The following is a 27,958-nucleotide window of genomic DNA, read 5'->3' on the forward strand; positions in this document are numbered from 1 at the left end:
GTGCAAGCATTCACAGGCTTTATAATGCATTGGTTGGACCACACTTGGAATGCTGTGTTCAGTTCCAATCACCATGCCACAAAAAGATATATATTGTTAAACATACGGGGGTAGATTTTTCATGGGGCCTGTTAGTGCAACCAGCACTGAGTGCAGCGGGCACAGAGTGATACAGCTTAGAGTTTGGTGAGTGTGGGAGTTCGGTGAAGTGGGGGAAGGAGGTGCTGCTTTGCCTTGCTTTTCCTAACTTTTTCCCCAGAGCGGTGGAGGACCTAAGCAGCAGAAGACTGAGATGGGGGAATAAAAGCAGCAGCAGACCTGTAACAAGAGAAAACTACTGTGCAACGTCACAGGTGAGGCAGGAGAGTCCGAGAGGTGAGCACAGTATAAAAGGAGAGACCTAGAGCCGGAGGAGAATCTGAGAGTCTAAGGCAAGTCATGGCAGCAGAGCTCGCGCCCATGATATGCTTCTCCTGCACTATGTGGGAAGTCATGGACGCTATTGTGTCCCTGGCGACCATGTGTGCAGGAAGTGTGTCCAGCTGCAGCTACTGGCAAACCGTATTTCGGAGCTGGAGCTGCAGGTGGATTCACTGTAGAGCATCCGTGATGCTGAGACTATCGTGGATAGCACGTTCAGTGAGGTGGTCACACCGCAGGTAAAGATTACGCGGGCAGAAAGGAAATGGGTGACCACCAGGCAGAGTAAAAGGACTAGGCGGGTAGAGCAAGAGTCCCCTGGGGCCATGTCCCTCTCAAACAGATATACCGCTTTGGATACTGTTTGGGGAGATGGCTTATGAGGGGAAAGCAGCAAGAGCTAAGTTCGTGGCACCACGGGTGGCTCTGCTGCACAGGAGGGAAGGAAGAAGAGTGGCAGAGCTATAGTGATAGGGGATTTCAATTGTAAGGGGAACAGATAGGCATTTCTGCGGCCGCAAACGTGACTCCAGGATGGTATGTTGCCTCCCTGGTGCTAGGGTCAAGGATGTCACGGGGCGGCTGCAGGGCATTCTGGAGGGAGAGGGTGAACAGCCAGTAGTCGTGGTCCATATCGGTACCAACGACATAGGTAAAAAAAGAGATGGGGTCCTGCAAGGTGAATTTAAGGAGTTAGGAGATAAATTAAAAAGCAGGACTTCAAAGGTAGTGATCTCAGGATTACTACCAGTGCCACGTGCTAGTAAGTATAGGAACAGGAGAATAGATCGGATGAATGCGTAGGTGTAGGAGGGAGGGATTTAGATTCCTGGGACATTGGGACTGGTTCTGGGGAAGGTGGGACCTGTACAAGCGAGATGGGTTACATCCGAGCAGGACCGGGACCAATGTCCTCGCGGGTGTGTTTGCTAGTGCTGTTGGGGAAGGTTTAAACTAGAGTGGCAGGGGGATGGGAACCTGAGCGGGGAGTCAGAAGGGAGTAAAGTTGAGAGCAGCAAGAGAGGGGAAGACCCAGGGTAAATTTACAATATTAATAGTACAAACAGTTGTTCAAGAACAAGTGAAAGGGAAAAGCATAGAGCAGCAGAAAGTGTACTTTAGGCAATACAGATATAGTGAAAACTAGAAGGTGTAAGGTGATTAACCCAGCATCAAAGCTGAAGGTCAGACTAGGGTGTGTGGCCCAACTAAGAGTTCTATATACAAATGCACGGAGTATAAGGAATAAATTAAATGAACTACAGGTTCAAATTCAAATTGGAGGGTATGAAATGAAAGCTATTACTGAGACATGGCTGCAGGATGGTCAGGATTGGGAACTAAACATACCAGGTTATAAGGTCTACAGGAGAGATAGGGAAAATGGAAGAGGGGGAGGAGCAGCCTTAATGATTAGAGATTAAATCACTTCAATGATAAAGGGGGATATAACGAGAGGTAAGCAGGAAAGGATCTAAGACTATAGTGGGAATTGTGTATAGGACACCTGGCAGCAGCTCTGAAGTGCTAGATTGTATAAATGCAGAGATTAGACAAGCGTGTAAGAAAGGCATAGTGGTCTTAATGGGGGACTTTAACCTTCACATAGATTGGGAAAAGCAGACTAGCAACTGTCAGAAAGGTAGTGAATTTCTTGAGTGTGTCCGGGATAGTTTTCTACAGCAGTATGTCCTAGAGGCAACAAGGAGGTAAGCCATACTAGATTTACTAATGAGTAATGAACCAGATTTAGTTAACGGCTTAACTGTACGCGAACATCTATCCAATAGCAATCATAACATGATTGAGTTCAATGTAGTGTTTGAAAGGGAAAAAAGTGAATCAGCTACTAAGATTCTAGACTTGGGCAAGGCCGACTTCAATGGGATGAGACAGAGACTGTCCACAGTAAACTGGGCAAATCTGTTAATGGGTAAAATGACTGATGATCAGTGGGAACTGTTTAAAGAAACATTTAACGAGATACAGAATCGGTTTATACCCCTGAGGGGCAAGAAGTCTACTTGCGAAAAAAAATAGCCATGGACAACTAAAGAGGGAAGGGACAGTATAAGACATAAGGAAAGGGCATACAAAAAGGCAAAAAATGGCACAGATCCTGGCGAATGGGAAAGATACAAAGATCAACAAAGGGTCACAAAACAGATAGTAAGAGAGAATGAAAAGAAACTTCCAAGGGATATCAAAACCAATACGAAGAACTTTTATAGTTATATTAGGAAAAAGAGGGTGGTCAGGAGCAGTGTTGGCCCCTTAAAAACTGAAAGTGGGGATATTGTCATTGACAATGGGGAAATGGCAGACATGTTGAACAATTACTTTGCGTCAGTATTTACAGTAGAAAAAGAGGAAAGCATGCCGGAAATCCCAAGAAAACTAATATTGAATCGGGGACAGGGACTCAATAAAATTAACATAAGTAAAGCAACAGTAATTGAAGAAAATAATGCCACTAAAGAGTGACACATCCCCGGGACCAGATGGTTTCCATCCCAGGGTTTTAAAGGAAGTAGGTGAGCACACTGCAGATGCCCTAACTATAATCTTTCAAAGTTCTCTAGATTCAGGAACTGTCCCTCTAGATTGGAAAATTGCACATGTCACCCCGCTTTTTAAGAAAGGAGAGAGAGGGAAACCAGGGAATTATAGACCAGTTAGCCTAACATCTGTTGTGAGGAAAATGCTGGAGTCTATAATTAAGGATAGGGTGAATGAACACCTCGAGAATTTTCAGTTAATCAGAGAGAGCCAGCATGGATTTGTGAAAGGTAGGTCGTGCCTGACAAACCTGATTGAATTTTTTGAAGAGGTGACTAAAGTAGTGGCCAGGGGAGTGTCAATGGATGTTATTTATATGGACTTCCAGAAGGCATTTGATAAGGTCCCACATAAGAGACTGTTAGCAAAGATAAAAGCCCATAGAATCGAGGGAAAAGTACGGACTTGGTTAGGAAGTTGGCTGAGCGAAAGGCGATAGAGAGAAGGGATAATGGGTAAGTACTCACATTGGCAGGATGTGACTTGTGGAGTCCCGCAGGGATCTGTCTTGGGGCCTCAAATATTCACAATATTTATTAACGACTTAGATGAAGGCATAGAAAGTTTCATATCTAAGTTTGCCGATAACACAAAGATTGGTGGCATTGTAAGCAGTGTAGATGAAAACATAAAATTACAAAGCGATATTGATAGATTAGGTGAATGGGCAAAACTGTGGCAAATGGCATTCAATGTAGACAAATGTGAGGTCATCCACTTTGGATCATAAAAGGATAGAACAGGGTACTTTCTAAATGGTAAAAAGTTAAAAACAGTGGACGTCCAAAGGGACCTTGGGGTTCAGGTACATAGATCATTGAAGTGTCATGAACAGGTGCAGAAAATAATCAATAAGGTTAATGGAATGCTGGCCTTTATATCAAGAGGATGAGAGTACAAGGGGGCAGAAGTTATGATGCAGCTATACAAAACCCTGGTTAGACCGCACCTGGAGTACTGTGAGCAGTTCTGGGCACCGCACCTTTGGAAGGACATATTGGCCTTGGAGGGAGTGCAGCGTAGGTTTACTAGAATGATAAGGTTAAGGGGTGATCTGATCGAAGTTCATAAGATATTAAGGGGAACAGATAGGGTGGATAGAGAGAAACTATTTCCGCTGGTTGGGGATTCTAGGAGGAGGGGGCACAGTCTAAAAATTAGAGCCAGGCCTTTCAGGAGCGAGATTAGAAAACATTACTACACACAAAGGGTGGCAGAAGTTTGGAACTCTCTTCCACAAACGTCAATTGATACTAGCTCAATTGCTAAATTTAAATGTGAGATAGATAGCTTCTTGGCAACCAAAGGTATTAAGGGATATGGGCCAAAGGCGGGTATATGGAGTTAGATCACAGATCAGCCATGATCTTATCTAATGGCGGAGCAAGCACGAGGGGCTGAATGGCCTACTCCTGTTCCTATGTTCCTATGTTCACCACCTGGGTGGTCATCTGGAGGGGCGGATTTCCCATTCTCTATGGAACCCGGCTGAATTTAATTCCAGTGATTTCAATGGAATGAAAATCAAGCATGTTCTATAAAGAGCCTGAGATCCATCCTGTTAGACTACCGCCTCATGTGGTGAATATGAAAATCTACCCATTATATGCAATCTAGGAAGTCGTTACTTAAAAGGGTTGGTCTTGGTAAGGCAGTCATGTGTTCTGGTATCACCAGGCCTTCCTAATTGGCACATAGTCAGAACCAGGTGTAGTCTTCAGGTGAAGCAGAGTAAGAGGCCGGGGGATAATGGACCAGGGTGCATTGACGTAATTGACTCCCCTTTTCAACGGCATACCTCTGTTCCTATTTTAACACAATATTTGATTTAATGTTATTGTGTATAGTCAACAAAATTCACTGCAGTTTTGGAAAAAGAGTAGAGTTGGCTGGAGTGCAATGCAAGAGCTGTGAGACAGGAAACTGAGGTGCTACAGCAACACCAGTGACAGAAGGGTATCATTACAGTGTGGCAAATTTACATAAGCAGTTTGCGTTATAAATGTCGATAAAGGAATTTATTATGGAATAAGATGGCACTAAAGTATGAGAAAAACATGACAACAGGAAGTAAGGTTTTATAGACCAGATGTGCATGCAGACACAAGATTTTTAATATATTGCAGATACATTGGGGTAGATTTTCGTCTTCACTAGATGAACAGTAATCTGGTGGAGTGGATCACCGCCCTTTATAGAACCCACCCGATGTTCATTCCATTGAAACTGGCAAAGGTACAGCAGGGAAGCAGGAACAGCACTGAGGACATTCTGGGCCAATGTGATTTTTAAATTTTGCTGATCTTGAACAATTTGTTACCTGCAACATTTAAAGTTGAGCCTGAGCTGCAGGCGCAAATATCCACAAGGGAATACGATGTTGCGGCCATAATGGAGACCTAGCTCAAAAAAGGGCAGGATTGGGTACTAAATATTCCTGGATACAAGGTGTTCAGGAAAGATAGGGAAGGAAAGAAAGGAGTGGGGTGGTGGCAGTATTGATTAAGGAGAATATTGCAGTGCTAAAGAGAGAGGATGTCCTGGAGTGGTCAAGGACAGAATCTATTTGGTTAAAGTTAAGAAATAAAAGAGGTGCCATTACACTACTGAGTGTATTCATAGAGTTAGAGTTATACAGCATGGATAGAGGCCCTTCGGCCCATCAAATTTGATCCTTCATATCCTTCCCACTAGTTGGTGGCCTATTCTATAGGCCACCAACTAGTGGGAAGGATATGAAGGATCAAATTTGCAGGGAAATTACAGAGTGGTGCAAAAGCCATAGAGTAGTGATAACTGGGGACTTCAACTGTCCTAATATAGACTGGGACAACAATAATATTGATAATAAGGGGCAAAGAGGGGGAGGAATTTTTGAAGTGTGTTCAGGATAACTTTCTTAACCAGTACGTTTCCAGCCCAACAAGGAAGGAGGCAATTCTGGACTTGCTTCTAGGGAATGAGGCGGGCCAAGTGGAGCAAGTGTCAGTGGGGGAGCATTTAGGGAGCAACAATCATTGTCTCACAAGATTTAGAATAGCTATGGAAAAGGACACAGACCACTCTAAAGTAAAAATACTCAAGTAGAGGAGGGCCAATTTCAATGGGATGAGAACAGAGCTGGCCAGGGTAAATTGGAATCAAAGATTGGCAGGCAAAACTAATTGAACAGTGGGAGGCCTTTAAAGAGGAGATGGTTCGGGCACAGTATAGGCACATTCCCACAAGGCAGAAAGGTAGGGCAACTAAAGCCAGAGCTCCCTGGATGACAAAAGAGATAGTGAGTAAGATGAAATAGAAAAAAGGGGTGTATGACAGATGTCAGGTTGATAACACAACTGAGAACCAAGCTGAAAGTTCAGAGGGGAAGTGAAAAAGGAAATAAGAGGGATGAAGAGAGAGTATGAAAATAGACTGGCGGCCAACATAAAAGGGAATCTAAAAATCTTCTACAGGCATGTAAACAGTAAACGGGTAGTAAGAGGAGGAGTAAGGCCAATTAAGGACCATAAAGAAGATTTACTCATGGAGGCAGAGGGGATGGCCGAGGTACTAAATGAGTACTTTGCATCTGTCTTTATCAAGGAAGAAGATGCTGCCAGCGTCTCAGTAAAGGAAGATATCGTTGAGATACTGGATGGACTAAAATTTGATAAAGAGGAAGTATTAGAAAGGCTAGCTGTACTTAAAGTAAATAAGTCACCTGGTCCGGATGGGATGCATCCTAGGTTGCTGAGGGAAGTAAGGGTGGAAATTGCGGAGGTACTGGTCATAATCTTCCAAATGTCCATGGATACGGGGGTGGTGCCAGAGGACTGGAGAATTGCAAATGTTACACCCTTGTTCAAAAAAGGGTGTAAGGATAAACCCAGCAACTATAGACCAGTCAGTTTAACCTGTGTTGGGAAAACTTTTAGAAACGATAATCCGGGACAGAATTAACAGTACTTGGACGAGTGTAGATTGATTAGGAAAAGCCAGTACAGGTTTGTTAAAGTCAAATCGTGCTTAACCAACCTGATAGAGTTTTTTGATGAGGTACAGAGAGGGTAGACGAGGGCAATGCAGTGGATGTGGTGTATATGGACTTTCAAAAGGCGTTTGATAAAGTGCCACATGGTAGGCTTATCATCAAGATTGCAGCCCATGGAATAAAGGGGGCAGTAGCAACATGGATACAGAATTGGCTAAGGGACAGGAAACAGAGAGTAGTGGTGAACGGTTGGTAATCGGACTGGAGGGAGGTGTACAGTGGTGTTTCCCAGGGGTCATGGCTGGGACCACTGCTTTTCTTGATATTTACTAATGACTTGGACTTGGTTGTGCAGGACACAATTTCAAAATTTGCAGATGACACAAAACTTGGAAGGGTAGTAAACAGTGAGGAGGATAGTGATAGACTTCAAGAGGATATAGACAGGCTGGTGGCATGGGCGGACACGTGGCAGATGAAATTTAATGCAGAAAAATGTGAAGTGATACATTTTGGTAGGAAGAACGAGGAGAGCCAATATAAACTAGAGGGTTCAATTCTAAAAGGGGTACAAGAACAGGGAGATCTGGGGGTATTCATGCACTCATCTTTGAAGGAGGCAGGGCAGGTTGAGAAAGCGGTTAAAAAAGCATACAGGATCCTGGGCTTTATAAATAGAGGCATAGAGTACAAAAGTATGGAAGTCATGATGAACCTTTATAAAACACTGGTTCGGCCGCAACTGGAGTATTGTGTCCAATTCTGGGCACTTCACTTTAGGAAAGATGTGAAGGCCTGAGAGAGGGTGCAGAACAGGTTTACTGGAATGATTCCAGATATGAGAGGCTTTTGTTACATGGATAGACTAGAGAAACTGGGGTTGTTCTCCTTGGAACAGAGACGGTTGCGAGGAGATTTGATAGAAATATTCAAAATCATGAAGGGTCTCCAGCAGATAGAGAGAAACTGTTCCCATTGGCAGAAGGGTCAAGAACCAGAGGACATAGATTTAAGGTGATTGGCAAAAGAACCAAAGGTGACATGAGGAAAAACTTTTTTACACAGCAAGTGGTTAGGATCTGGAATGCTCAGCCCAAGGGGGTGGTGGAGGCAGATTCAATCGTGGCCTTCAAAAGGGAACTGGATAAGTACTTGAAAGAAAAAAATTGCAGGGCTACAGGGATAGGGCGGGGAAATGGGACAAGCTGGATTGCTCTTGCATAGAGATGGTACAGTCTCGATGGGCCAAATGGCCTCCTTCCATGCTGTAACCTTTCTATGATTCTATGATTCTAAAAAAAACATGCTTTGGGCCAGAAGCATGTGGTTTTAAGGATTAATTCTGTTCTTTCACATGGGGAGTGGCATGTGCAGGGAGAAAGAAAAATAAACATGTACAGGATAGTGAGTGAGTGTATATCTGCAAAATATGAACAGTTCACTTAGATTAGGTGATTGCCAAAGTAGAAGAATGGACATAAGTAGCAGTAGACTCACCCTAACATTGACAATCCTCTGGCAATAACACTAAGGTTGTGCATTGCTTTTGTTTCCGATTTAAATGCAGGTCACTGCATCTTGAGGCTGATTAGGAGTGACATTTCCATTTGTAATAGAATTGCTATCTCGGCAGCAATAAGTGATCAGACTATCCAATGATTCCTGCTTGAAAGTGTATAAAGTGTAAAGCACATTAGTAATTTTCATTATATTTGTCTTCACTTGGATTTGTACTCTAATCTATATGAAAACTTATTTGAAAGAAAATGTAAACGATCATGCAACCATCAACATGTTGCACATTATTGCATATTCAGATTTTTTTATTAGAGAAAAATCAATTTATTCTTCTATTTTATTTTGAATTTATTCTTTTAACAATGAGAGTAAAAGCCTGAATGAAAAGGAAAGGGTGCTTACTAATGCACAGACCAGGATTCTGGCTCCGGCTCTGAATATTAAGTGAAAGGACATGTGACAGATCACCAATGTCAGTATTTGATAGTAATAGGTCTGCTTTTTTGGCACCATTTCAGATAGCTAAACTTTATTGTACTAATTACAGCAACGAATTAAAAAAACATTAAATTAGAAATCAATATAATTCTACTCATTTTGAATTATCCAGGGTCTATTTATAGTTTTTAGGCTATTTTCTTTCTGCATCACAGCAGCTGTTTAATTTCCATTGTGCTTCACCACCACCTTCAGGCGGCTCACCACCACCTTCTCGAGGGCAATTAGGGATGGGCAATAAATGCTGGCCTCGCCAGCGACGCCCGCATCCCGTGAACGAATAAAAAAAAAATGTGGAAATGCACTTCTAGCAGATTAAACACTCAATATGTACTCAACATGTACTTAATTAAACATACTATATATTGTAACATTTTCTAAAAAAAAATTGATTTTAGAGGCAGTAAAATCATGTAAAATGTGAATGTTTGAAAATTATAAACAGGTGGGAAAAAAATGAGTTTAGGTTCAAATACTACTTCAAAGTAGCAGTATGACATAGAAACAAATGTTAAATAATGAAAAGTTCGATCAGTGAGCTTAGATACAGCAGTCATCATTCTTCATTTCAAGGTACAGTCTATATATCATGGATAAAATAGTCTGCCTTTATAAAGGAGTTCAGAGAGGAACAACAGGGTGGAAATTCATTTTACCCCTGAGGCTCACCCGAAAGTTGGCCTCATCAGCATATTATCGGCTTGCTGCAGACACCAATCGAGTGTCCAGAAGCAGCTCGCCAGTTCCATGAGGATGAACTTGGCTGGGTTCCTCCCTGGCAGCGGCCTGTTGATAGGTCCGAGGAGAGGTGGGGGGGGGGAAGGCGATCGGTAGGGAGGGAGAGAGAGGGGGAAAATTAGTTGGTCTAATGTCAATTTTGAGCAAATGTTCAATTTGAAATCAAATTAGTGAGCATAATGCGTGGTATAATCAGGGACATCCAATCTGGATTTGCTAAAGGTAAATCCTTTTTGATGAATTTAATACCATTTTTGGAAGAAGTGACAAACTGTATAGATGAAGGGAATGCGGTAGATGTCATGTACATGGATTTTCAGAAGACATTTGATGAGGTAGCGCATAGGAGGCTTGTTATAAAATTCAGGCATATGGTAGGAGAGGAAATGTGGCAGCATGGATTGAAAGTTGGTTGATGGACTGGAAACAAAGGGTTTGGAATAATTAGTGTTACTTGGATTGGAGAAAAGTTGGAAGTGGTATACTCCAGGGGTTAGTGCTGTATTCATATAGATGTTCTAGACTTGGTGTATGGAGCACAATATTGAAACTTGCCAATGACACAAACGTCGGGGTTTGGCAAACAGTGAGGAAGACTGTAAAAGACTTTAGGAGAACAGGCAGTTTAGCAGAATGGGCAGACAAGAGTTAGATGTGATTTAATATGGAGAAATGTGAAATAATGCATTTGGGATGAAAAACAAGGAATGGAAATATACAATCAATGGAAAGACGTTGATGGATTTGGAGGAACAGAGAGACTTAGGGATTCAAATACAGAATCCATTGAAAGTGCAAGTGCGGGTAGAGAAAGGCACATTTTGAGTTCTATAAAAAGGAACATGAAGAACAAAATCAAAAAGGTAATGATAAATTTTTACATGGCAATGTAAGGCGACAGTTAGAATATTAGGAGCAGTTTTGGGTACCCATTATAGTAAAGATATTAAAGTCAGAGACTGTACAGAATGGATTCACTAGGATGATACCAAAGATGAAATCTAAAGTTATGAGGAGACACTTGACTTAACAAGTCATTTCCACTGTAGCGGATAAGGCTGAGAAAATTTAATAAGATTTTAAAAATTATGAATTGTTTTAATAGGGTGGATAGGGAGATACTATTTCCTTTGATTGGGGAATCATTAATGAGAGGTTATCAATTTTAAATTGTTACTAAGAGAGTGAGGGGAGAGGTCAGGAGAAATTTCTTTATGCAAAAATTTGTTAGAGCATGTTAAGCTATGTTACAGGAAATGGGTTGAGGCAGAGACCATTACAGTTTTTAAGGAAGAGTAGAGGAAGATACAGGGCTATGAGGAGAGAACAGGCAGTGGGATTAGTTTTAGATTGCTCTAGCAAAGTGCTGGCATAGACATTATGGGCTGAATGTCCTCCTGAGCTTCATGCAACTGTGGCTCTCTCTGCTGCATTTTCAGTCTTGTTTTTTCTTTCTCCATTTTCTAAGCTTTTTGTTTGCATGAGTCTCTCCCAAGTTTTTCACCTGGCCAATATTTGCACATTTGTTGGTCCTTTTTATGTGTTGTCATCCCCTCACTGATAATCTTTTATATTGCCTGACATCTCTGTGGCACCTTGCAGATCATTCAGCCCATTAACTCCCTCTCCACAGGACAGACATTTGCACGGGCCAGTGCATAGAGGCCCGACGCAAACATAGCATCTAGGCACTGCTGTGAGAAACGCTGGAGAAAATAGGGAAGTAAAGTTCGCTGTTTGCACGTTGCGCCTGTGGTTTGCGATTCCTGTGGACTTTCTTCGCCTGCTCACAGTGGCCTCCCACTTCTCACACGAGGCACGACAGCTTCTGGCACCAAACCCTTCCCACCACCAGTCTCGTGAAAACTCACAAAAGGTTGCAAATATATATATGCTAAAATATTGGTACTGCAGTTACTTCAAACTTAAATATTCATTGTAATTACAGTATTTTCTGTCGCTTGATGGATTCCAGTCTAATGTTGAATAAACGCTACACATTTGTTTCCTTCCTGTCCTTCCTCCAAAAAATGTTTCCCTGCTAAATTAAGGTGTTGAAATATGTATCTGATAGCAGGCCAATTCAATTATTTTGAGGAGATGATGCATGTAGCAGATATATCTTGGATTGTTCTTACTGAGAAAATACTGCAATTGAAATATTCACTGGTTTGGTGTTTTGTATCCTTAATTATAATTAGATGCTGATAGTAGATAATTTCTGTGATATAACAGAACCTGGATATCAAATTTATAGAATTTACAGTCAGCTGTTATTTTATTGTGTGTGACAACATTAAGTAATTTAATTAAGAATAGTACAGTATATTGTAATATGATTTGCTTTATTATTAGTTCAGTTCTGCACTAATCTGTCTTCATGGTGTTGATTGAGGGAAGAATATTGGCCAGGACACCATGATCATCTTTGAACATTGCCAATGGATCTTCTACACCCACCTGAACATGCAGATGGGCCCTCTCATCTCATCTGAAATACAGAACATCCGACAATGCAGCTCACCTCAATTCTGCACTGAAGTAAGTTCAGCAAACGTTCTATGGGCCTATTTCTTCATGCATTTTACTATATGTTTGTTGTTCTGGGATATAGAGGGGTTCCCGAATGTTCTTAGTGCCCGGGGCCCCCAAGAATTCTTAATCCAGCTCTGCCACTCCATGATTGGCATTCTGTTGACTCTCCTTCCCACTTTCTCTATTTTTCTCAATCATACTAAAATCTCCTGCAGTTCTTTTAATCTTCAATTCTCATGAATACATGCCTGAAATGTCAGAACCTGTCTTTTCTCTTTACAGATGTTGTGTACTTTGTATTTTTCTTTCCGATTTCTAGCATTTGCAGGTTTTTTTGCTTTTACTTTGTACTACGGAAATGTAAGTTGTTGAGAATCTCCCAAAATCCCCATTGCCACATAAAAAAGGGGGAGTATAATATACACAATATTGAACAAAGGGACATTTGGCCTTATTACAGCTACTGGCTATTGTTGCACTATTTAATATCCATCCAAACAAAACAAGCTGTATGAATGAAATATATGAGGTATATACTGTATCATGAGCAAGTGAAGTAGTGCACCCCCACCCCAGAAAGATAACTAAACCTTCTGAGTTCACTGCAAGATTTGAGCATATAATCTAGGTCCAATACTTCAGTGCAGTATTGAGGTGAGCTGCATTGTTGGATGTTCTGTATTTCAGATGAGATGAGAGGGCCCATCTGCATGTTTAGGTGGGTGTAGAAGATCCATTGGCAACATTCAAAGATGATCATGGAGTTCTCCCGGTATCCTGGCCAATATTCTTCCCTCAATCAACACCACTAAAACAGATTAACTGGTCATTTATCTCATTTGCTGTTTGTGGGACCTTGCTGTATGCAAATTGATTACCACATTTGTCTACATTACAACAATATTGCACCTCAAAAAAGCAATTCATTGGCTGAAAGCTACTTTTGGACTTCAGCAAGTGAGTCCACATCTGCAGAAATCATTCTTGACATAGTCTGAGGCCGAATTAACCTCTCAGGCTGGGCAATTCTTCCACAGCATCCGGATTCAGGATGATCATGGAGGTGCCATGTGATTGTGATACACTGGCAAATGGCACATAAAAGGTGGTCAGTTAGAATCAGGTCATATTGGTGTGAAAGGGATTTCCACTAAGAACTCAGGAAGCAGTACATTTAATTTTCTGATAATCCCTGTTACAGCTTACAGTATGGATTTCAAAAAGATTCTTCGTATAGCTGAGACCCAATATTGGGGAAGATTTCCTTTGTGCGTTATGTGTAACAAAATCAGTGTCTCATTTATAATGAACAGACTTACAATTTTGTTACAGATAGCACACAGAGGAAATCTTTCCCCCATGGTTGGAATTTTGGGCACGTACAAAAGATATGAAGGTCAACAGTTTCCTCATAAACCCTCCAGAATGTAACAGGGGTTATATAGATAGTCAGTATTTTTTTATTCATTCATGGGATGTGGGCATCACTGGCAAGGCCAGCATTTATTGCCCATCCCTATATGGAATGAACGATCCAAATTCTTGTACCTTCTAGAACTAGAGAGCAAAGTCGCAGAATAAGGGGTTGGTCATTTAAGGCTGCGATGAGGAGGAATTTCTTCACTCAGAGGGTCGTGAATCTTTGGAATTCTCTATCCCAGAGGGCTGTGGATGCTGAGTCGTTGAGTATATTCAAGGCTGAGATGGATAGATTTTTGGACTCTAGGGGAATCAAGGGATATGGGCATCGGGCAGGAAAGTGGAGTTGAGATTGACGATCAGCCCTGATCTGATTGAATAGCGGAGCAGGCTTGAGGGGACGTATGGCCTACTCCAACTCCTATTACTTATGGTCTTTATGTTCTTAAATGATGCACACTAGGCTCGATTCCTGTTACATGGACCATAGATGTTAGAAAGCTTCTTCCAGTTCTTCAACAGACACATAATGGAACATGCATTCCCTCACAGAGCCACTGGTGTAATTTTGACTTTGGCCGATAGTGTAAAGCGGGCGATATCGAATCATTCACCTGTTATATATCTCTCCTGATTTTCATTTCCAATACGCTAAGACACAGGGAATGCTGTGAAATCTACTCCAGGATTGTGCAAATATTCTCCATGGTGGTTAATGGCTATTTGGCTATGTTGTGAGGGAGGGGAAGTTGCTCCATTTGAGGCATGCATATACCAACTTGGACTCCTGATGTTTAAGCTACAGCTTCTGAAGCGTCATTTGTAAGTACTGGGAAATAAATCTGCTATGCTGCCATGGGAATGGAGGGTCCCCTCAAGTAACTGCATTTCATGTAATTCAATTCAATGCAATTCTCCAATGTTGATTTGAGTCTGTTTTACTTGCACCTGCAAATTGGATGAATTGAGAGAATATTTGTCCGAGGAAGATAGGTTTAGGGCCCAACCATAAGCAGGTTCCTCTCTATTTTTCTTCATTATTAGATGAGTTATCGGAGCTGAGAAGCAGTTTATTTAGGCTCAAACTCAATGTTTCATGGATTGGCAGAATGGAGATTTACACCCACAATTCCTTTAGTGGATGTGCTGAGCAGAACCCAGGCATTATCCTGCAGGAAGGAAGGAAAACAATTCTAGGGCGCGTCAACCCAAGTTGTCTCTTCTGTGCCTTTTGATGATTAACGGTAGACCAGCTTTGACAAAGGTCTGAGATCAGGAGGCTAATTTTGACTGCTTCCACCTTGCAGGAACAGGACAGTACCGCCTTATTTCTGCTTCCAATCCACCACCACCAATTGAGTTGGGCTCCTCTCAGCTCAGGCACCCGTTATTTCAGGTAGGAGCTTCATTACAATATTCAACTCAGGATCCTATAATGTACATAGGACCCTGACGCAATTTTGAAGTACCAATAGGTCAAAGCACTTGCTGTAGAGTAGCCTAACTAGTAACTTGAAGGGACTGCTAGAGGATGCTCAGAAAAATGGCCAAGGTAAGTTTTTTTTTTAAAAAGGTTTTGGTGAGTCCAGGAGAAACATGAATGAACCTCTTTGTCCCACAAAAATCTTCCCATTCGCTGTCGGTCCCTCCGGGCCCTGCCTCCTGTGATTGCCTCTCCCTTTCAACTGCTGACTCAGTTCTGCGTAGGAGCAGCTGTATTTCCCACCCACGATCCCCGATCGGTGAGCTGCCCGTGAGTACTGGTTCAGCGCCTGCAGATCGCCGATTCCAACCTAAAGAGGCACAATTAAAATGGCTCATGCCTCTCGTCGAGGAGCATCAGGCAATTGCTCCGCCCGCTGCCCGCCTGATGTTTGCCAATCCTGAAAATCTGCGCCCAGCTCTCCAGCCTGCCCTTCCAATGTGCAAATGCGTACTGCATCTGGAGTCTCAATGGGGGCAAAATTCCATAGAGGTTCGCTCAATCGTCCGCCACAACTGTTTACACCATTTATCCGGGTTGTTCACGACTCTCTCGCCGAAGTTACGGTCGATGAACGGTAGAACCTCTGCAGAAATACACCACTGATAAAAGGAAAACATCCGAGGAGAAAAGACCAGTGGGATTTCGAACAACCAGTGATCATCTGACTGATGCTTTCTTTGTTATAAGGTTTTCAATATTTTCTGACTGTGGGAGAAAGGAGTGAATATGGCTGCCTGAGGGTGCTACTTTGCGTCATGTAGGAAGGGTCACACAGTTTGTGTCTACCTCTGAAAGGACACACACTTGTCTGGATTTTTGGGTTGAACTGGCAGTCAGCAAGGAGAAGCATATTATAGTGACTAGTGAGAAGCCTGAGTTACTGGCAAACTCTATAGATCACCCACTTTTGTTTTCACCTAACAGTGACATTTCTCACACAAAGCCCAAAAGGACAGAAAGAAGTAAAAGGATGCTGAAAGTGATAATTATTTGTAACCATTTGATTTTTAAAAAGGGCACTGATCGTGACACTCGCTCTTCAGCCATATTATTCTACACAAAACTCCAATAGATTTGCACAAGGTTCGTGCACTTTCTGCATGGTGAATATAATTATTTTAAGCACACAATAGGACATCTTGAGACAACCGGGCTACAATTTAAATATCGTTAAATTTATCAAACAATGTGCTGAAGCTAAGCAATAACATTCTAATGAACCCAGTTCAAGCTGCGGTCCTGATGGAGATCATTACGTTCAGTTTAAATCAGAACAGGCTGAAACCGCCTGTGATCCCCTGAGGTTTATACTTACACCTGCCCACAGATTCAGTTCATGTGCTAGACAGCATTAAATTACCAGTCAGATACATATGCTCAGCTTTTTTTTTGTACCTGCAGCAAAAAGTCTGCAGCTGATGCAATTCTCCCGCTCTGCACAGTCAAACTTGCTTTGTTGCTGAGAGAAGCAATTGTTGAAAGGGTATCTGTAGTCAGTAGGGGAAACAAAACATTGTATGAGTAACTGGATAAATTGGTTAGGAATATGTTAAGAGTAAACAATATATTGATAGAGTGTGTCCACTTGATTGTATATATCGATTGATACATTAAAATTCACACACTTGTTATAAAATTCTCATTCACACCGTAAAATTTATTATAATTATCCCCAAATTTATTCGAAACTCTAAATGTATTTTATTTACCTTTGATTGGCTCATTTTTCCCAATTTGACTGGCTCCCAGGCCTGGTCCTCCTAGCCACAACTCCCAGACCTGACGTTTTGTAAACAGCTGTGACAAAGGAACTCCTAACAGTAAGTTCCAACCTTCAACCTTTAAAAATCAAACAATAACTCACTGTGTACTTGAAGAAATTACACTTGTTGCCTATTGTGGGTCTTTCTGCCTGGGCTGAGTAACCTGCTTATGCTTCCCTCAGACCTTGATGTCACTTACCCTCTAAATTTGTTTTCTCCCACTTTCTAAAGTCCCACAGCCACTCCTCTCCTGGTTCCTCTGCCTTTATAAGCCTCCAAGTTGCATCTATCCACAGCTTTTTTGTAGGCCTCACAACCACTCACCTCCCACTCCCCACTTCCCTTATGACTGTTCACTAAACGCTTAAGCCACACTCAAGCCTTGGTGTCACTCATTCTCCAAGTTCATTTTCTCCCACGCTCTAACTTCCTTTCAAAAGAAAGAAAGAACTTGCATTTATATAGTGCTTTTCACAACCTCAGTACGTCTCAAAATGCTTTACAGCCAATGAAGTACTTTTTTCGAAGTGTAGTTTTTCGAACTGTTTTAACGTGGGAAATGTGGCAGCCAATTTGTGCACAGCAAGGTCCCACAAACAGCAATGAGATAATGACCAGATAATCTGATTTTTTTAGTGATGTTGGTTGAGGGATAAATATTGGCCAGAGCACTGGGGAGAACTCCCCTGCTCTTCAAGCCGCACATTCATTCCTTTCCCAGGCTTTGCATCATTTTCAACCCCTTCTCCAACACCCTGACTCCTTTATACCTTCTTTCTCCAGCTTCACCATAACAAAGTCCCAGAAGCTCCTTCATTCCCTCTTCAGCCTCTCTGGCCAGTCATCGCATCACAAACTTTCCTCATCCCTGCTTCTTTTCCACTGATTAGACTCCATAACACCTGACCCTACAGCTTCCTCCAATCCCTTATTTCTCTTCCCCAGTACTCCAGTTATAACACATTGCTTTGTCTTCTCCCTCTCCCACTGCTGGCTCCATGCTGATATTCATCATCCTGGCTCACACATGAAGAATGGCCACTTACATGAGTTACCAGAGGGCTGCCAGGAGCTGTGAACTATACTGCAGCAAGAGCCAGGGCTTCCAGGAGATGAGAAAAAATTGGCAAACCTAAAGAACACAGTGAGGAGAAATTAATCCTGGGATTTAAAGGAAGGTAAAACAGTAAATAAAACAAAGAAAACATTAACGGTGTATATGTGTCACATTTTTGGGTTATTACATTAGATATTTTCTCAGGTTCAATATTGCTGGTCAGTCCCATAGGCCGACCTCACATTCCCTATGATTTGGAGTTCACCTTTACCTGTACATTAGCTAGATGGTGCAACTATCATAAGAAAGAACCCTTACTCTGTACAATGGCTTCCAGAATATATTATGTCACAACTTGTAAATTCTTCTCTCTGCAAATGGCAGACTGGATAAACATTCTTACCAATTCGAGGCACAGGCTTTATTTGCATATGATATATGAATGAACAGTACAGAGATTAATGCATTAAAATATATATTTCCCTACACTCCTCGATATATAAAACAACAAAGATGCAGCTCACTTTCTTTTGCAACATGGAGCTTTAAATGGGAGTCCATTTACTGTAAACTCACACTAGCCTGACTCCCTGGCCCGGCCAGCTCTAACTTAAGAAACACTGGGGGGAAAAAATTGGATAAGGGCCGTTTTTGGGCGCGGGTAGCGTGATGCGCTATTACCCCATGACCAATGACCCCTGCACAGGCAGGACTCGAGTTTCGGTCGGCCTGAGTACTAACCTGCAATCAGTGTTCCATTCCGGGCCTTGGACGTGGAATCAATGCAATTTGCACTTTGCACCAGCAGGGGGAGCCCAATCTCTTAAAGGGAGGATGTTTCTTCGAAATCTCTTAAAGGTAGCTGGTACCTGTTATTTGCTGAAAATAACAATCTACTGTCTGCACGGAGTCTGAACGGAGATCAGACATCGCACAGGTAAAACACAGATGCAGGTCCCATCCCTATGTTTACATACTGATGATTTATGTTAAAACATTGAATAAAGGTTGCGCACTACTAAATCCCACATCCTCCAATCTGCACGACAGACCTCACCAATCTGAGTTGGTACCAGGCCTGCAAGAGTGTGTGCACCAAGGTTCTCTGCTGATGCACTAGAGACCTTGGTGCAAGAGGTGGACAGAAGGAGGGACATCTTATATCCGCGGGGGTAGGGGGTGTGCAAGAGGCCCTCCAGACATATATCCAAAGGCAGTGGGGGGCAGCGGGGAATGAAGTAAATGCCAGGTGCACAGCATCATGAACATGGATGCAGTGCAGGAAGAAGTTCAATGCTTTGACAAAAGTGGTCAAGGTGAGTGAGGTCAACTGTCAAGTGGCGTCTCCTACACCCCCATCACACACATACCAACAAACTCTTTCTATCAGTACTCAACTCTTCCAGCCAGGTGCTTCCTCTCACCCTTACACATTACCACTATTGCAAGCCGCACACCCACAACTCACAGGCCACACACACTGACAGTTATTCAACCATGACAGGCACATCAGCCAGACACATGTCCCACTTTCTTGCAGGAGAAGGTGACGCATATCATGAGGCAGCAAGTGGCAGTGTCATTTAGCCCTTCAAGCATGTTCCGCCATTCAATGAGATCATGGTGGACCTGTGACCTTACTCCATATACCCGCCTTAACCCTATATCCCTTAATACCCTTGGTTCACAGAAATCTATCAATCTCAGATTTAGAATTCACAATTGAGCTCGCATCAACTGCCTTTTGCAGAAGAGAGTTCCAAACTTCTCCCACCCATGTGTAGAAGCATTTCCTAACTTCACTCCTGCACGTCCTGGCTCTAAATGTTAGGCTATGTCCCCGCATCCTAGTATTCAAGTACAAAAGACCTTCAAAACCAGTTACAAATGACTCAGCAGCCAGAAGCAATAATCCAGCCACTAACCTGTAAATCCTGCATGGTCCCTTTAAATAGCGCTGGTGGGGGGTCCTCCAGGCACTCTAAGACACGTTCAGATGGTCAGGGTTAAGACTGTGTGTTGAGTTGAGCGTTAAGTCCCAAAATGGTGTTTACCACTTTAAATCAGCGTTGCACATTGATTGTAGCCATTTTCTCCCTACTTTACATGCTTCCAGCATTCCTTATCTGCGCCTGCACTAACTCCTATACCAAGATGGCATCCGGCGCACGTCACGCTGGAAACGTATGTGCGCAGCCAAGTCGCCATCTTGGATGTTGGAGAGGTCATGTAGCACCGAAACAATGGGACTGTATGGCCCAATTTAGTGTCCTCAGTCTTACGAATTTCGAACATTGACAGCTCTGTCTGAAATCTATCTGTGGGCTGCCAATATAATTCTGTGAGAAGTTTCTGACTATATGTTAATGATAGAGGGCTGCAGCGAATCAAGAGCCCTGCCTGAATGGTATTATTGGTATGAACTGATAGAATAGCAATCACAAGCATTGTATGGAGATGGCAGAAGTAATAGAGGTAGAAATTAGCAACAAGGGCAATAAAAATAGTTGGCAACTGCCAGCTCTATGTGATGAAATGAGCTGTTTAAACAAGAGAGGATGCAGTGAATTGTATTGATAATAATGTCAGAGATTTCACTACCCCATAGGTGAAATGAATCGCCAGGGACAACCAGAGGGGAGAGTGATCGTACAAGCAATTTCACAGAGAAGGCTGTGAGTCAAGCAAAAAAAAAATGACAATATCTAAAGGGGATTAGTAACATAAATGGGCAACAGAAAAGTGAAGTACAGTTAACAACAAGAAACTTTTTCTTTAACAGTGCTAAGAGACTCTTAGAAGCCAGACAGGTCATTAAAGGAATAAATAGTAAGATTATGAAGGAGCAAGAAATAGCAGATGGGTTAAATTCTTAACAAATGAATAAATTCCTGGTCCAGTCAAAACAGCTTGAATATCCATCAAGCATGCAGAGATAATTAAAGGATGTATTATGAAAAAAGACAAAGAATCAAGGGGTAGGTGCTATGACTGTCGTTAATTTTACACTGACTTACTACTGTGTGGATTGTGGCAGTCTGGGCACTCGGTTGCAGTGTGCCATGCTGTGTTTCACGATTTTTAATGTCAGTTTTTATTTCCAATTTAAAATCCCAGGTATTTTGGGGTATTTTTCATTTTTTTATTTTTAGCAATAAAAACCAGGCAGAAAAATGAGAATGGTGTAAATTTGGAGAAAATCTGTAAAAATCAGTTTTTGTTTTGAATATGATTAAATCTCAAGAAAATGAGAGATTAACAAGGCACAGTTAAGCTAATTGACAATCCACAATTATTTACACAGTTCACAGACATTACTTTTCCAGGTCTCAATGGCATTTCCAAAAATAATGTAACTTTCCATGACCACAAAATACTGTCAGTTTTTTTTTTAGCAGTAACATACGTTTATTGCGTTTGTGAATGGACTGTGTACTGCAAAATATTGATTGTTAAAACGTATGCTACAGGTAACACGTCACCACCTTAGGATCGTGCAGCACAAATATTTTTAAAGTCTGGCTGCAATATGAAATAGTGGATGCTTAAGTTTAGTTTTACATAATGTGCTATCAACAGTAGATTGCGAGCACTGTATGCAATCTATTTTGATTGATAGCATAGCTGTAATCATTATCAAGGCTTTTCATCATGCATCCCAACATTGCGGACGTGATGCGTGCACATGTCCGTTCCTGACTTTTGGTGAGAAAACAATGGCAAATTTCAGTTTTTACCAATTCGTTACCCCCAAAATATCTGGGAATATAATCAGTGAAAATCGGTAATGACTATTTTAAAGGTCTTGCTGCATGTTTTTAGGCTCTAGATGGTCACGGTTCACATGTAGAAGTGAAAAGGGTACATATAAGTAATGTATCACTATATTTTCTTGAGCATATCTGGAATAATGTTCATTCCTATGTATCGACAGTTACTGTAACAATGCACAACACCAGCACTGGTACTGTTGCCCTGTTTTGTTAAGAGATGCCAACATTTTGATTGTGTAAGACATTCTTGAAAGCATGACAGTAATGGGGCCGATCCTCATTAGAGTCAGCAGTGGTGACCCTCACATTAACTAATGTCAACCCCAATCCCCCACACACATTCCAAGTTGAGCTACTAATTTTATCCAGTCACAAATATTGATTTGCAACTCATGTTGAAATGTTTATATTTTGTAACAAAACACACTTTTTAAAACTATGGTTTTATTGCAAATTTATGTTAAAAATGATATAACTGGTCAATAATCCTTCATCCTTTACTTTGTAGCTCCCTATAAAGTCAGGATTAAAGCATTTGGATTATTAAATAAAACACTAATCCTACTCTGTCAAGGGAGGATAATTTCAGAATCAGCCAGAAAACTGTAACTAAGATAGAATCAGTTCTATTTGCTCATAAATATTTCAAAAATCATGTCCTAGAAAGGATAATCTACCATTTCTTTCAAACTAAATGCTATAGTTTGTACTTAAAATACTTCAGTCCACCAAATTTTTTCAAGGATAGTCATTGTGCATTTATAGTTTTAACAACAATAAGGACATGATGTCTTTCATATCCAGTATACATCTTATACTTTTTAATGAAACAAATGAGCAATTTTTAATCAATATTAGGAATGCATAGAAACTGTGCAAGTGTCCAATTTCTATGGCATGTGTATAGGTTATCCTTACCCTATAAATTTGAATTCAAAACCTAGTTTATACATTTCATCAAACTGTTAAGTTACTTTGACCTTTATTTTAGAATAGAGAATTATTTTGTTTCTATATACACTTTAGTATGCAATACTCTCCTCTGAACTTGCAAAAACTACCCATTAGGATTGTAAATTAGCTGAGTGACTTTACCTAACAAAAATGAAAGCAATAAGTTTGCAAATCATAGCTTATTTTCCTCTTCATCATCTCTATTCCTTATATTTATAAATGATGATGTCTACCATAGAATCCATTTTATGTCAGCTTGCATTGTATTACCTAATCCCAAATGGTTATCTTCTTAGGAGCTTGCCTGTAACACAGGCAGGATGATTATCACTCTTACCTATCTACGGTAGTACCAGATAAGATTACTTCAGTGGTCGAGGATACTATATAGTAAGTTTCTGATGTTATTTAATTTTTTATTAAAAGATTTTCAGAAATTTCCCCTCTGCCATTAACCCTCGTAATCCATATTCTTGTCCAAGGTTGGGAGGCTGTGATAATGCAGGTAAAGTACTTTCACAATTATATTGATCTGATGCCATGGCTGAACTCACTAGAAGCCTGAGCGACAGGGTTGGGGCAGTTTTCTCTTCCTAGCTCAGATAACATATCCAAGACTGGCAAACCTATCTCCTATGTAGAAACTTGAATCAGAATGGCTATCAAGACTGGAATTTAAAATAGGACTCTCCAGCTGAATATAACACTACAGTGCTGTAGCAACCAGCTTTCCTAACATAATTTTAGAACTTGAAAAGCATTCAGTCATTTGAAACATTTCTCATCTTCAAGCACCTATAATACTATATTGGGTATCATCTGGAAATAAAGCTGTAACTACAGAGTTTGGCCAAATAGGATTTTTTTTAAAATTGGCTTGATTTTATTATTGGCAGAAAGACCTAAGTGCGTCAGCATTACTGGAGCTTAGCCAGACTGAAGCCAATCTACAGCTGGAGGTTAGTTGAAGGCCAATGGTCCCATATTCAATGGAAGCACAATCATTAATCACAACAAGCATAGAGCAGGTGTAGGCCATGAAGGTGTTCCACTGTTCATGGATTCAACAAGGACATACAAACTATCCTAATAGATAGCACAAAGTCAACTGTACTCCTGTTTAATTACCTTAAGTAGCATTTGTTTTCAAACAATTTAAATTTTTACATTCATAAGAAAATTAGACTATCATGGAGCATTCAACATTGTTGAGCTGGTTAAGAAATATAAACACTCCTTTTATTCTTATTAAAAAGATAATCACATTTTGTTTTTAATCTGGATTGTGATGCACTAGAATCTTTTACAGAACACATCAAATAGTCCAACTGCATTCTGCATGTGCCAATTAGTAATTTTTGATTTTTTTTTTTACTTAAATCAATAAACATTTCAGCATAGAGATAAAAAGAAAAAAATGCAAATACTAGAAATAAAAAAAAACAAAAAATGCTAGAAATACACAGCAGACCTGTCAGCATCTGAGAAGAGAAAAGGCAGGTGAATAGTTCAGGAGTAGACCCTTCATCGGAATTATTTTGGCAGAGGGTTTAAAACTGCCTTCACTTTATTTTTTTGTGTGTTAATAAGCTAATCTGCACCTATTGTACTCAGCAAGGGTGATGAATGGTTAAATGCTTTGCTCTTAACACCTTTGCATTCAACTGCTGCAAAATCACCTTTATGGCTCAAGAACTTTCTTTTGTCTCAGTTTTGAACATTTTTACTAACTGCAATTTTAAAGAAAATGTTTTCATCCAAAAGCCCAGCTGTAGATTAAGGAAAATGAATCTCAGAAGCACGTACTCCAAAGCAATTTATTACGTGCATAGGCACCGAATAGTTTAGGGTGTATTTACATGGCAGCTTTAGTGTCACAGCAAAGCAGTTTCCACTTTGCTGCGGTGTGATTTGTCTTGCAAACAGAGACTAACCAAGTAATTTCAGAGTGGATTTCACAGAGATCACTTGTGCTGAAGTGAAACCCCAAGCAGCTGGGATTTTTGCACCCAAACTACAGATTCCAATTACAGCATAAACACAGTCTTCTGCAGTTCTGGTTCAAGAATGTGTGCAGTAGAATGAGGGTATGCCTGGAAATGTGTCAGTAAGGCAGGTAAGATTGTTCGTTAAATTTCCAATGGTTGGCTCTCCTAGACATAGTGAGTGAAGTACTTTGGCAAATTGTACAAACTATCATATGCACATGCACTCTGAGCATCCTGACACCAACATGCATACACTGTAACATAATAATGTCAGCAGGTTTCAGACTGATTTGAAACTGAAGAAGTAAGACCGTGGGGGTAATTTTAACCTAACCCGCCCGGCGGGAAACAGGTGGGTTCGGGTTGGCTGGCCGCTTTACACCCCCCCTCAATTTTACTTTCCATTGAAGTCAATTGGGCGCCATGTAAAACTAGAGTTCTATCCAAACCCACCTGTTTCCCGCCCAGCGGGTTAGGTTACAATTATACCCTGTGTTTTAGAAGGGCCAGTGTAAATCCGATCTCCAAACCCAAAGCAAGCTCAGAAGTAATTCACTCTCAGTTTGCTTAGTGAAGTATAAATGAATAAGCATCAGTGCCAGGATGGATATCCTGTACGTGGTTTCTAATTTCAACTACCACTTTTGAAATTCACTGATATGCAGCAGCACACTTGCTTTACTATGGCAGTAAATGGGTATTAAAAAAAACTTTGCTACATTTCAGAAACTTTAGCTTCTGTCCTATATAGGTAAATTTTGATAAAACAAAGAACAACTTTAAAAGTTAACTTCCATATCATCTATGCTACCACAGCCCATGTTGACAAATGAGCCAAAATTATCCACATATTATGGACAGAAAATGAAAAAGGCCAAGTTTGCAACCAGGTTACGATATTTAAAACTTATCACTTATTCAAATCAAAACAGGAATAAATGCCAAGAAAATTGAATTCTACCATTTGTATCATGGTAAGCAAATGAATTTTAGATTCATACCTGCAGGGCATTCATTTTTATTTAATTAAAAGATTGTGCTTGTACACAAGCTAACTGCCAGAGGCAAGACCAAAGAAGTAGATTTTATGCCGGGCTGTGATGCATGAAGGCTTTGTCACCAATGGTGTGGGGAATGGGGCTAATGCCACTATAATTCAGACTCAGAAAAGCGAGGGTCTAAGCTGGGAGATAGGCCTGAAGGAAGTTGCAGAGGTAGGGTGGAGTGAGGCCATGAAAGAATTTGCAGATGAAAACAAGGATTTTGAAATTATTATGTTAGGGGATAAGGAGCCAGTGAAGTTTAGCAAGGATATGAGTGATGGGTAGGATGGGGGTGGCAGAGCTCTGTATGAGTTGGGATTTGTGTAGAGTGAAGCTTGGATCTTGGGAGGCTTCAATAGTTGGGAGGATGAGGGTTTCAGTAGCAGTGGGAATGAGGTAGAGATGGAGAGAGCTTTTGGGATGGAAATAACTTTCTTTTGTAAATCTAAGTTCAGGAAGTAAGTGTGTAGACCAATGCCAATCACACTTTGAAGTAATCTGGTTCTCCAAACTCCCACCTGTAACATTTGATTGACATTAATCTTCAATTTAACTAGTCTAAAAAATCACTAGCAGTCACTGTAGAAGTCTTCTTACCGATTATACAGATTCACAAATTTTTCTTGGAGCCAGACAGATCAATTTTCACAATATTTCCTGGAACCCAATAGTACAGTAGCTTACTCATGACATTTGTACATATCAACATCTTTTTTTCCAGAAGAAAATATGGATCGTAGGTTTGAGCCCCGGTTTGTACGAAGTTAGTTGATCTCAGCCTGAGAATGGTAGAGGGGAGGGCTACAACCGACTTCGGCATCCCTGAGTTCGAGGGGAATAAAAATCAACCAGAGCTCCTGATTGCTATCTGCTGACCCCTGCTGGAAACATCTCTGTGTGCACATCAGGATCCGACTCAACTGAAACATCCCACATGGTTTGTTTGTTTTTGATATCTTCACAGGCTTCCCTTGGAGAATAGTGTGAAGTAATAGAAGAATTTTCAGGCTGGTTAACAGCCACAACATGAACGCTCCTTCCATGGTCAAAACCATTTTTATACCAGCCAATAGGGCAGTTAGTCCTATACAGCAGGAGGGTTTTATGGGCTCCTACAAATCATACAATGCAGGGGGCGGGGGGGGGGGGGGGGGGGGGGGCGGTGGTGAACACCCATCGAATGCAAGTATCTCACTGGATGTCAACCCAGAATTCAAAGTCAGTCTCCACTCGCCAGGACTATCGAGAGCAGGTTTTAAACATCTGACTCAGAGGCAGGAATGCTACCACTAAGCCAAAGGCTCTCTCACCCCACTTGACAAAATAGCCTGATGACACTCACTGTTGTGACTGAATTGCATGATGACCATTTATCACCTGTGGAATCGTGTCCTGGCAGGAAGTCAATGGCTTTACGAGAACAGAAATTTAATGAGAAAGGAGAAAACAAAATGACAGTTGTTTATACCTTTTAGTTGGCACCTTAACATTTTTTTATACACAATGGCATTGTCAAGAAAGACTCTGTCTGGATCAGAAATTCTATTGGTTTATGAAAATGTTGTCAATTTGTAATTTTGTACCTAAACACCTTTAAATCACTCATTATCCAATTCAGCCTGTTTGGATATTACTGGTATGCAAAAGATGATACTAAACCAACAAGATTCAATGTGCTAAATGAAACGTGCACTGATACTTCATGCTTGATCGGTGTTATGCATTATGGGAATACATAGGTACTTAAGTAGTTCACTGGAAATCTACCCATCTGTCTCAACTGTGATATTAAAAGTGGGCCATCATTTCCCCTCAACCAACATTTTTTTTTAAGTGACCCTAAATAAAGTGAAGTAATTGCAAATGTTTGGTCCATGAAAATAAATATCAACCTTTGGCTGTATTATATAACGACAGAATGAAAAATATCACTAGTTCTACTTTCTTCAGTTCAATTTATTTCTGGCTAAAACATTAGCCTGGATAAGCACTTCCTTGGAGCAGTGCTAGACAGTCCTGCATTGTTGTTTGACACATGATGTACATCCCCACAAGTCACTATACCATAGTAATTGTGATGCCACTTTTATTAAGGTAGAAATGGGTCTTCCAATTCTGGCTGTATTATCCATTGTCCTTTTAACATTAAACCCATAGTGAACAAGTCTAACATTTTTGTAGATTGATGTAGATTGAAGCAGCATCATCACATTATATAAGGCTGTGGGTAGAGA

The 27,958-nt window shown here is 41.0% G+C and overlaps 1 long non-coding RNA gene across 1 annotated transcript in view; it reads right to left on the reverse strand.

The window, feature by feature from the left end:
* The window catches only part of LOC137333657 (uncharacterized), a 30,652-nt gene extending 4,132 nt beyond the window's left edge, over nt 1-26,520 (reverse strand). Inside the window, exons 1-4 of the long non-coding RNA XR_010965956.1 lie at nt 26,322-26,520; nt 17,956-18,041; nt 16,542-16,633; nt 8,450-8,614 (exon numbers count right to left, since the gene is read on the reverse strand). This is a non-coding gene — a long non-coding RNA (uncharacterized lncRNA). The remainder of the gene's footprint in view (nt 1-8,449; nt 8,615-16,541; nt 16,634-17,955; nt 18,042-26,321) is intronic.
* Between the last annotated feature and the right edge of the window lie 1,438 nt (nt 26,521-27,958).

Source organism: Heptranchias perlo, chromosome 2 (assembly GCF_035084215.1).
Source record: "Heptranchias perlo isolate sHepPer1 chromosome 2, sHepPer1.hap1, whole genome shotgun sequence".
Taxonomy (NCBI): domain Eukaryota; kingdom Metazoa; phylum Chordata; class Chondrichthyes; order Hexanchiformes; family Hexanchidae; genus Heptranchias; species Heptranchias perlo.